At 38.2% G+C, this 11,132-nt stretch overlaps 1 pseudogene; it reads left to right on the top strand.

Annotated features, from left to right (window-relative positions):
* The first annotated feature begins 855 nt into the window (after nucleotides 1–855).
* Nucleotides 856–1,795, top strand: LOC136154296 (KATNB1-like protein 1 pseudogene; annotated as a pseudogene).
* Nucleotides 1,796–11,132: the final 9,337 nt, after the last annotated feature.

The following is an 11,132-nucleotide window of genomic DNA, read 5'->3' as shown; positions in this document are numbered from 1 at the left end:
CCTGCCTGAGGACAGTCTTTGGATTAAACCCTCTGGCTAATTCTGTTATCTTAAAACATAAATTATGGGAATAGGTCTGGTCTTTACAAGGATGTGTCCTGCCTGAGGACAATTTTTGGATTAAACCTTCTGGCCAACTCTGTTATCTTAAAATGTAAATTATGGGAGTAGGTTTCGTGAGGTCTTTACAACCTCCAGACATTCTTGGATTCATTGGAGAGTATATAACTCCATTGCTAATACTAGCAAGGGGGTACTCTTTTGCCCCCTTCTGATGCCTATGTCAGAAGCTTTCTCTATCTCCTTTATACTTTAATAAAACTTTATTACACAAAAGCTCTGAGCGATCCAGCCTCGTCTCTGGCCCCGAATTGAATTCATCTCCTCCGGAGGCCAAGAATCCCACGTCTTATCGTTCAGCAACAACCTTTCATCTGTTTAAAATAAAGTTAATTAAGTTTACCGTAAAGTAAGCTGGTGCAAAAATTTCAATTTAACTTTTCTGTTAAGATAACACCTTTTCTTCAGATTCTGAACTAACTGCCTTTGATAATAGATTTAAGTTTCTTTATCTCTTAAATGGGTGTTCATTGGTAGGACTGATGTTGAAACTGAAACTCCAATCCTTTGGCCACCTGATGTGAAGAGCTGACTCATTTGAAAAAACCCTGATGCTGGGAAAGATTGAGGGCAGGAGGAGAAGGGGCTGACAGAGGATGAGGTGGTTGGATGGCATCACCGACACAATGGACATGGGCTTGGGTGGACTCCAGGAGTTGGTGATGGACAGGGAGGCCTGGCGTGCTGCGGTTCATGGGGTCGCAAAGAGTCGGACACGACTGAGCAACTGAACTGATGGCATCTGAAACCCACAGTGTTAAAAAACGCAACTTTTGTAATAATATTGAGGATCATTCCATTGATCTTCCTAGAAAAAGGACCTCTAATTTCACTAATAAAAACATGAAGGGGGTTAAGAAATCTCCAAAACAGTTGGCTGCTTACATAACTAGAATAGTTGGACAAGCTGTGAAAAGCCCAGATAAACTATGTAAGGTTTATAGAAGAAAGAAAGTTCATCATCCTATTCAAAATCCTTGTTACAGAAAAAAGTAGACCCCTAAAAGCAGGGGCTGTGTCATGACAAATAAAGAAAATGAACTGGCTTGTTGTGCAGGCCACCTCCTTGAAAAATTACGGCATGATAGTCAAACATACTTGATTAACGCCAGTGATTCTGGTTCTTCATAGACAGAAAGCTCATCATCAAAATATAGTGACTTTTTTTTCTGAGGTTTCTCAGGACCATGAAACAATGGCACAGGTTTTATTCAGCAGGAATTTGAGATTGAATGTAGCTTTAACTTTCTGGAGAAAGAGAAGTATCAGTGAACTTGTAGCATATTTGATAAGGATAGAGGGCCTTGGAGTTGTGGTAGATTGCTTTCCCATGCTCACCAAGATTTTACAGAAGAAAAACAGTATATCTCACTTGGCTGCTGTGTAGATTTGTTGCCTCTAGTAAAGTCACTACTTAAAAGCAGATTTGAAAAAAAAATAAAAGCAGATTTGAAGAATATATAATAATTTGGTTTAAACTGGCTTCAAGCAGTCATAAAAAGGTGGTGGTCAGAACTATCACCCAAAACAGAAATTGTGAATGATGGAAATATGCAGATTTTAAAACAGCAGTTAAGTGGGTTGTGGGAACAGGAAAACCATCTTACTTTGGTTCCAGGATATACTGGCAATATAAGCCAAGGATGTAGATGCTTAATTATTACAGTTGCATTGAGAGACTTCATCTATAGCGTTTGGCTATTCAAAACATCCCTGGACTATATGATTTCCCCAAAAATATCCCATCTGAGAACTATGGAAGAAATCAAAACCATTTTTTTTCCTTTAAAAAACCGCATAATGAAACCCCTAATGAAATGCCACCAAGCTACTTGACACTGAAGTGGAAAAAGATCCAAAAGGCTTCAATGAGGTCAAAGTGCACTCTGAAGATTGTTCCCCTTTGCTGCCTTTGGGATTTATATGGTCATTTACCAACATTGTTTAAGAAGTACAGGGTCTTAATGCAATCCTGCATAGGAATATAATTTATACTATGAGAAAAATAAGACAGGACTTATTACTAGGAATCACAAAGACCAATCATTACTTTTTTTAAAGATTGTGTTTTATAAGAAAACACTTAAATGTATGCAGCTACTATTTTATGTTGAAAAGACTTTGAAAGTTTAAACCATTATAGCAAATGATAAGTACTAAAAATATTTTGTTGACACTGAGATACTCTGTATGCAAAATGCCTTAATTATTAACAAGTCAATGTGTATGATACCAATATCTGTTTAAGAAAAGTAAAAGCAATCATGCTTTTGTCATGATAAAATCATGGAATTAAATCAGAGGTTTCCATTCACGTAGAATGTTGTTGTTAAAACTGATTCCACACCATTCTTAAAACATGAGAATATTTTCAGTATCTCTGAATTTTTTTTTGCCAAAATCATGTCATGTATGTTATTCCTATATATAGGAAAAAGATGAATTTGTATTTGTATGAATGCTTAACTGGAAATGTCTATGGAATTGACTAATATATATTCACTTTTTATTGTATATAGATTTCTGATATTTTCAGTTCTGTATCATGTAAGTTTTCTTCATTTGAGTAAATTCACTAAATATTGCTAAAAAAAAAAGTGTAAAAAGGCCATCAAAATAGTGGTAGAAAATAGTTCCAATACTTATAACTTAGAAAACCTCTTATCTTGATTATGTTTTAAAAGCCACTATAAAGCCCTAAGAAAAAGAGAGACAACCCAATAGAAAAATGAGTGACAATTGAATGGGTACTTCACAAAACAGAATTACATAATGGCTATTATATCATGCCTTTTATAAACATATAAGAGAATTTAAGCCTCATTAATCAGTGGACACAATATGACATTAACAGTCACCCATTAGAATAGGTAAAGTGAAAAAGACGGAAAACACTCAGAGAAGATGAGGATGTGTAGAAGTTGGAATTCTCATATACTGCCGGGGACAGACAGAACACACACACAGTGGGAAACAGCCTGGCCTTCCCTATGAGCTGGCAATTCAACTCCTTGAAAATAAATAAACTACAGCTATACACCACAACATGGATCACTCTTGCAGACAGAATGCAGAGCATGAAACAATCTATGCTGTGTAATTTCACTTAAATATAACTGAAAAGAGTCTTCATAACTATCTATGGTATTTAAGGATTCATGAATAAGCTGAAAAGCTATAATGAAATACAAAGAATGGTTATCATAGTCAGGGTAATGGTTATGTTTTTGGGGAAAGATAGTCATAGGAAAAATGAGGGTGACTTCTAGGATCCAAGCAATATTCCATTTCTCAGACTGGCTGGTGGTCACATGGATGTTTGATGGTAAACTATTTAGCAGCACATTCATGTTGTGTGCATGCTCTAGTAAGTGTGCTCCATTTGATAACTAAGAAAATTAAAAATTAAATTTGAAAAATTATTCTTGTTTTTTCTTGTGTTGTTGTATGGTCTTCCTAGCTAGCTAATTGCAAGGGGTTCCTGTAGGTGAGGACAGAACAGATAACATTCTAGTTTAGCTGGTTTTCCCTGCCGCTCTTATCACTTGCCGTAAAATCTGGTTGCCTCCTAAAAATAAGTCTTGCTCCAATGATTCTCCATGGAGCCTCAACTGCCTGGTTTCTGTGAGCTAACTGAATCCAACAAGCAGCAGGACCTGGGAGAGGGCATGGAGAAGAATCCTGCTACCACCTGGGTAGTCTGCATTCGGTTTTACACAGGGAAGTAGCTTTTGCCCTTCAGCATGCATTCCCCAGTCTTGCTAAGTGTACTTTCTGTAAGTGATTTCTGAGAATTGCAGTGAGTGCAGCCACACTCACATCAGAACATACATCATATACATGAAAAATAGACCTAGGGGTTGATTTTGTCTCAGCTGTTCCCAGCTGAACATGTGAAGTCCTTGCTACAAGACCTTTCCCAACCATTGCAAGTGCATTTTTTTATTTAGATAATTCTGTCACAGAGAGAAATTTTCAATTTACTTTGAGAAACTTGCATTTAAGAAAAATGCAATGTATCTACCATCCAGTAACTGAGAGTATATAACTACCAACCAAGTGCATATTTTTCCCTCTTTATATTTTCTTTTTTTTTCAATTATTTTTATTAGTTGGAGGCTAATTACTTCACAACATTGCAGTGGGTTTTGTCATACATTGACATGAATCAGCCATGGATTTACATGTATTCCCCATCCTGATCCCCCCTCCCACCTCCCTCTCCACCCGATTCCCCTGGGTCTTCCCGGTGCACCAGGCCCGAGCACTTGTCTCATGCATCCAGCCTGGGCTGGTGATCTGTTTCACTATAGATAATATACATGCTGTTCTCTCGAAACATCCCACCCTCGCCTTCTCCTACAGAGTCCAAAAGTTTGTTCTGTACATCTGTGTCTCTTTTTCTGTTTTGCATATAGGGTTATCATTACCATCTTTCTACATTCCATACATATGTGTTAGTATGCTGTAATGATCTTTATCTTTCTGGCTTACTTCACTCTGTATAATGGGCTCCAGTTTCATCCATCTCATTAGAACTGATTCAAATGAATTCTTTTTAATGGCTGAGTAATATTCCACGGTGTATATGTACCACAGCTTCCTTATCCATTCATCTGCTGATGGGCATCTAGGTTGCTTCCATGTCCTGGCTATTATAAACAGTGCTGCAATGAACATTGGGGTGCACGTGTCTCTTTCAGATCTGGTTTCCTCAGTGTGTATGCCCAGGAGTGGTATTGCTGGGTCACAAGGCAGTTCTATTTCCAGTTTTTTAAGCAATCTCCACACTGTTTTCCATAGTGGCTATACACCTCTTTATATTTTCTTGCAGGTTTCTTATTGAAAAGAGGCTAAACTGAGACCTAGAAGAATTACATTTAGAACATTCGATTGCTTTTCTTTTCAAAGAAAAACGAGTTCGTTAAATCCTGATGACAGTAAAAGAGCAGGAGCAAAAAAGAAGAGAGCTAAATGTTAAGACCTTGCTCTGCGTGATGATTCTCTTGTTGCACATTATTGTCTGTTTAATCTAATCTTTTCTCTAAGTGCTGCCTAAAATAGAAAAACTTTCAATGTAAATGTTGGACTGGTGGGCGACACCATCCCTTTGATTTTTTTTAATTGATATCATTTATTTATTTATTTATTTTCCCAATTATTTTGATTAGTTGGAGGCTAATTACAATAATGTAATGGTTTTTGCCACACGTTGACATGAATCAGCCATTGATTTACATGTGTTCCCCATTCTGAACCCCCCTCCCACTTCCCTCCCCATCCCATCCCTCTGGGTGCCCCCCTTTTTCTCCTCCTACTCATCTCTATCTCCCTCCTCCCTCTCCTCTTCATCCCTTTGATTTAAAGACTCTGAGGTATAATGAGAAGAAGCTATTAGTGACGGCTATTTTTATAGCAGAATATTTGTCAGAAGCAAATATGTTTTATGGGAGAACAAACATCTACATGCTGCTATGAAAGGTGGTTTCTTTGACAGTGAAGCAATGATGCTTCCACAAATGGCTTTTACGAATGGTTCCTTTTAAACTTGTCTGTTTGCAGTGATTTTCACCAGTTCTACCATAAGAGGTAATTAAGGTGCGGTTCTTGACCCTGTTATATGAACTTGGTCCATATGTGAGACTAAAGACTTAAAGAGTATGGACTCTCAAGTCAGAGCAACTGGGTTTAAATTCCAAGTCAGTCACTAGCTGGCTGTGTAATAGATAGTAACTATGGTAACTTGATCTCTGAACCTCAGTTTCCTCATCTATGAACTGAAGTAAAAGAAAACCTATTTTGTGGATCATTAGGAGCAGTTCAACTAATAACACAGTTATGTATATCTTTTACCATGGTGTAAAGTAGGTTCTTATTATTTTGTCTAATATGGTTTTTGTTACAATAAATTGATTCATTGTGATAAGCAAGTCCATATAACAAAGTTCAGTTCAGTTCAGTTGCTCCGTCATGTCCGACTCTTTGCGACCCCATGGACTGCAGCACGCCAGGCTTCCCTGTCCATCACCAACTCCCAGAACCTACTCAAACTCATGTCCATCACGTCAGTGATGCCATCCAACCATCTCATCCTCTGTCATCCCCTTCTCCTCCCACCTTCAATCTTTCCTAGCATCAGGGTCTTTTCCAATGAGTCGTTTCTTCCCATCAGGTGGCCAAAGTATTGGAGTTTCAGCTTCAGCATCAGTCCTTCCAATGAATATTCAGGACTGATTTCCTTTAGGATGGCCTGCTTGGATTTCCTTGCATTTCAAGGGACTCTCAAGAGTCTTCTCCAACACCACAGTTCAAAAGCATCAATTCTTCAGCACTCAGTTTTCTTTATAGTCTAACTCTCATGTCCATACATGACTACTGGAGAAACCATAACTTTGACTAGACGGAACTTTGTTGGCAAAATCAACAAAATAAGACCCCCAAATTGACAGCACCTTAACCCAACATGGACTGCTGGACTAGAAGAGATCAAGCACTATGGAAGATCTGAGATTTCATCCTACTTGCAAGCTAACTGGGTGGCTTGATGCAGTTTTGTGGATGTTGGCAGATGGCACAAGATTCCTGAATCAGACATGAAGGACTGATTTTTACTTTACTATTCACAGCAGGGCGGACAGCATGAGCATATTTAGATCAGTTCCCTTTGTTGCCCTCCCCGACCCCAAGCCTCCCGAGGGCAATGTGGAGCCTGTCAGGTGGATGCCTATTTACAGTGAGTTGGCAAAACAGGAAGAATCCTGTGTTTAGGCACTTCCAATCTTTTAGAAGGGGTTGAGAGCAAACCTGCCCAAACTTTGTCCCGAGGGAGAGGTTATCTTTACTCTTCTTCACTGCTAATAAATCTTCCCTCTTCCCCAGAGGGAGATGCTATCTCTATTGCCCAAGATTGCTGGCTTAAAAACATCCTGGAAAAGCGAGTCCAAAACAAAAGCAACCAATGCCTCTACTCCAAAGATGTGCAGACACGTGAGAAAAATATGAAACACGGTTCCCTACAAACACAGAGTGGGTTTGAAGAGGAAACAGGTGAAAAGGAGAGGGTAGAGTAATGTATAATAAATTTTTTCTTTGATATTCTTTTCTCCTTTTTATTGATGTATAATATACACACAGGTAGATGCATGTATCATATTTCTACAATTCAACTTTCAAAATGGATCACAACCCAGATCAACAAAGGGCTGATCTCCTGCTCCCAGAACACCCCTTTTACTCTCTTACAACCAATAACCACTCCCCAGGGGTTAACGCTATTGAAGGGTAACTACTAACCATAGATTAGTTTTGCCTGTTTTTGAACTTAATTTAAATGGAACCATAGGATATATACTCTTTGTGACTGCTTCCCTTTGCAACTAGTTCTTTTTTTTACTTGACATTATTAGTGGTGGTGAGTATTTATAAATAGTATTTATCCATACTATTATATGTATTTTCCATGGTTTATTTTAATGCTGTATAATATTCCCTTATGTGGCAATATGGCATTTATCCATTCTACTGTTGATAAGCATTTATTGAAGTCCTGGCTTTGGATTATTACAAATATTGCTGCTATGAACATTGCAGTATGAGTCTTCTGGTGAGTATATATTTGCATTTCTGCTGGGTATATACCTATGAGGAAAAATTCTAGGCTTGAAAGTTTTGAATGGGTTAAAATATGCTAATGCCAAGCCTTGCTTTTACAATAATAATTTCTCCTGGTTCTTTATTATTTGCCTCCAAAGAGTACATCTGCAGCAGCTTGAAACAACATGCCACTCTATGTCCATGATTAAAATAAAAGAGTTTTTAGAAGCCAGTTTAAATTAGACATTCTCATCGGCCTACATGTGAAGTTTTAATTAAAATACATTCACATTAAGACTCCATCAGTTGAGTGCAGCTATTCACTTTTGCTGTAAAACAAGCAAGGAGGCAAAGATAGACTTGAGGCATTTGCAGCATGCATACCCAAAAGTAGAACAGACAAAACAGAAGTGGAAGCTAATATGGAAAGAAAATGTCTGTGACAGAAAGTCCCAGTCATGCTAGAAGAGCAGCTTAAGAAGAAATTGGTATGAATATATTCCCTATATTTGGAATACTCAATTGGCTGTGTGAGCAAATAAAATGGTGTGAAAAGAGTGGGTTTACTGGTTAGATTCACTGAGCCAGGCGAAAATAGCAGGTAAAAACATTAATCCACAGAAGCAATTCCCTAAACAGTAAGATTCTATCTGCCCGAATATAGAAAAATCGGGAAGTTTAAGAGCTGTAGCCAAACCCAGAGACATGAAAGGCAAATGAGAAAGCCATAAAGGGTAGAAATCAGGCCAGGTCTCTAAGGACATCTTTAAAAAAAAAACAACAACCTACGAACCACATATATTTCTTTATAGGACAGATGCAAGAAATTACAATCTGAAGCAAAAAAGTAATGCCACTTGCAAAAGATACTGAAAAGTCTACTGATAAGTGTTCATTAAATATCCAGAGAAATGGATCACACTGATGGAACTGACAGGGGAATCCAAGGAATCTATCTATTCAGCTATTTCCTTTTTAAGTTTTAATGTTTCCTCACTGCCTCACTGCATTTTGGTTTCTCTTTTGAAAAGACGTGGGGAGGAAATGTTCCAAGAAAAATGAAAAAGGAGTAACTTAGGCAGAATGAATTTCAATCACCAAAAGCCAGTGATGGGAAGGCCCTTCCCAGATGGAGGAGGTTCGTGGCAACTTACAATTGGACTGGGGTTGAAGGAGAGCAGAGGCACCACATCTGATCATTTTCCCTGCAGCAGCAGCCTTAGGGACTGAACACTCACTGCCTTAGGGAATGGGGCACGTTTTAGTAGTAGTAGTAGACTCAGTGCAAATGCTGCAAAAATCATAAACTTTAATTTTGTAATTTGTATATAATTTATGTTTACTACATTTATATTTACTAATATGAGGGTGCTCTAAGCAATGGTTTTCCAAATTTGGTCCCTAGACCAGCAATGTGAACATCACCTGGGAATTTGTTAGAACTGCAAACTACCAGTTGGGGTCCAGTCATCAGAGTTTTACCAAGTCCTCCAAGGGATTCTGAGTCATGCAAAAATTTGAGAATCACTGCTCTAAAGTACTCAAATAATTCAAAAGAAAGAGGAAAATCAAAAGTCTCCATTCACCAGTACCCACTTCTCTGCAGGTAGCCTTGTGACCTGATTTGGATTAAGACCTAATAAACCTTTTCTAGGCTTTAACAATATCCACATTCAAAACAGGTGAAGATATACATACATCACAAACATATTAGCAGATCTTTTTTGCTCTTGGTACCTCTGGTTGGGATTCTGCAAGATATCAATATGTTGCCTCATAAAAGGTGAAACCCTTTAAGGAAAGGCTCAGTCTTGTTCTGTGAATTTCAGAAGCCTGATTATAGTGTAACCTAAAGATAATGAATCAGAGTAAATTTCCTTTGACCCAAGGATAGATGAGATTTTCTAGGTGAAGGCAGAGGGGAGCCAAGAGGGGAATTGCTCAGAGCTTACAGACTAGAAAGTCCTAAGAAGGGGTCCTAGGCCCTCAACTCCCACCTCAGCCCTCAACCAAACTCCTGGTTCAGGGAGATCAGGGTGTAGAAACCCTTGGGTTTTTTTGTTTTGTTTTGTTTTGCTTTGTTTTGCTTTGTTTTGGTTGGGAGAGCTGAGAGCTCAGTGGTTTCTAGGAGCTCAAGAGCTATCTCTATTTTCTGTCCATTCATGGGACTTGCTACAGTCTCCAAGGATTCCCCATGCCGTTCTATGGTATGGTTGTGAAGGAAGGTACCCTAGACTCTATAGAGTGGTATAGGATCTCAGAATGTCTTCCATGTGTATGAGAGTGACAAAGACATGGCACAGAGAGTGGGCACATGCAAAGAGACGTTACTCGCAGGAATGAGTCAGGATGCACAGACCTAAGTTGCCTGGACCATAAAAATATGCCCAGGGAAAGAGTGTGGCGATTTATTGAAGTAAGAACACTTAACATGAGATCTGTTCTCTTAACAATATGATCCAGTAGTCCCACTTCTGGATATTTAGGCAAAAGAATTGAAATTAAGATCTCAAAGAGATATTAGCATGCACATGTTCATTGCAGCACTATTAACAATAGCCAACACATAGAAACAATATAAATGTCCAGCAATAGATGAATGGATAAACTGTAATAAGGATAATGAATATAGACAATAATATTGTACTATTATATAACTATCTGATGTGATAAATATCACTACAAAGCAATCATTTACAATATATAAGTGTATCAAAGTAACACATTGTACACCTTAACTTTACACAATGTTATGTGTCAAATATATTCAATAAAAAACAGAAGTCAATTCATTTAAAATTAATACAAATATTTGTGAGAAACCAAAATAGCAAATTACTACATTATGACCATCTTTGTGATTATTAATTAGTGGATAACTTCAGGACATTAAAGACCTGGGGGGAATGTGAAATATACATGCAATAGAACACTACTCAGCCTTACAAAAAAAAAAGGGACAACATGGATGATCTTTGAGGACAGTATGCTAAACTAAATAAGCCAGTCACAAAAGGATAAATATGATAAATACCACTTACATGAAGTATCAAATTCATAGACTCATAGAGCAAAATAGTGGTTGCCGGGGTTGAGGGGTGGGAACTTGGAAATACTGTAGAATATTTTAGATCTGGTAATTCTCCCCTCACTTCTTTCTTTTCCCAATGAAGTGAAGTGAAGTGAAAGTCGTTCAGTCGTGTCCGATTCTTTGCGACCCCATGGACTGTATAGTCCATGGAGTTCTCCAGGCCAGAATACTGGAGTGGGTAGCCTTTCCCTTCTCCAGGGGATCTTCCCAACCCAGGGATTGAACCCAGGTCTCCTGCATTGCAGGCGGATTCTTTACCAACTGAGCCACAAGGGAAACCCTCTTTTCCAAATATCTTTGGCTATTAAGATTTTGTTTGCTACTGAAT

This window comes from Muntiacus reevesi, chromosome X (genome assembly GCF_963930625.1).
Source record: "Muntiacus reevesi chromosome X, mMunRee1.1, whole genome shotgun sequence".
NCBI lineage: Eukaryota > Metazoa > Chordata > Mammalia > Artiodactyla > Cervidae > Muntiacus > Muntiacus reevesi.
This window is presented reverse-complemented; position numbering and strand designations above follow the sequence as displayed.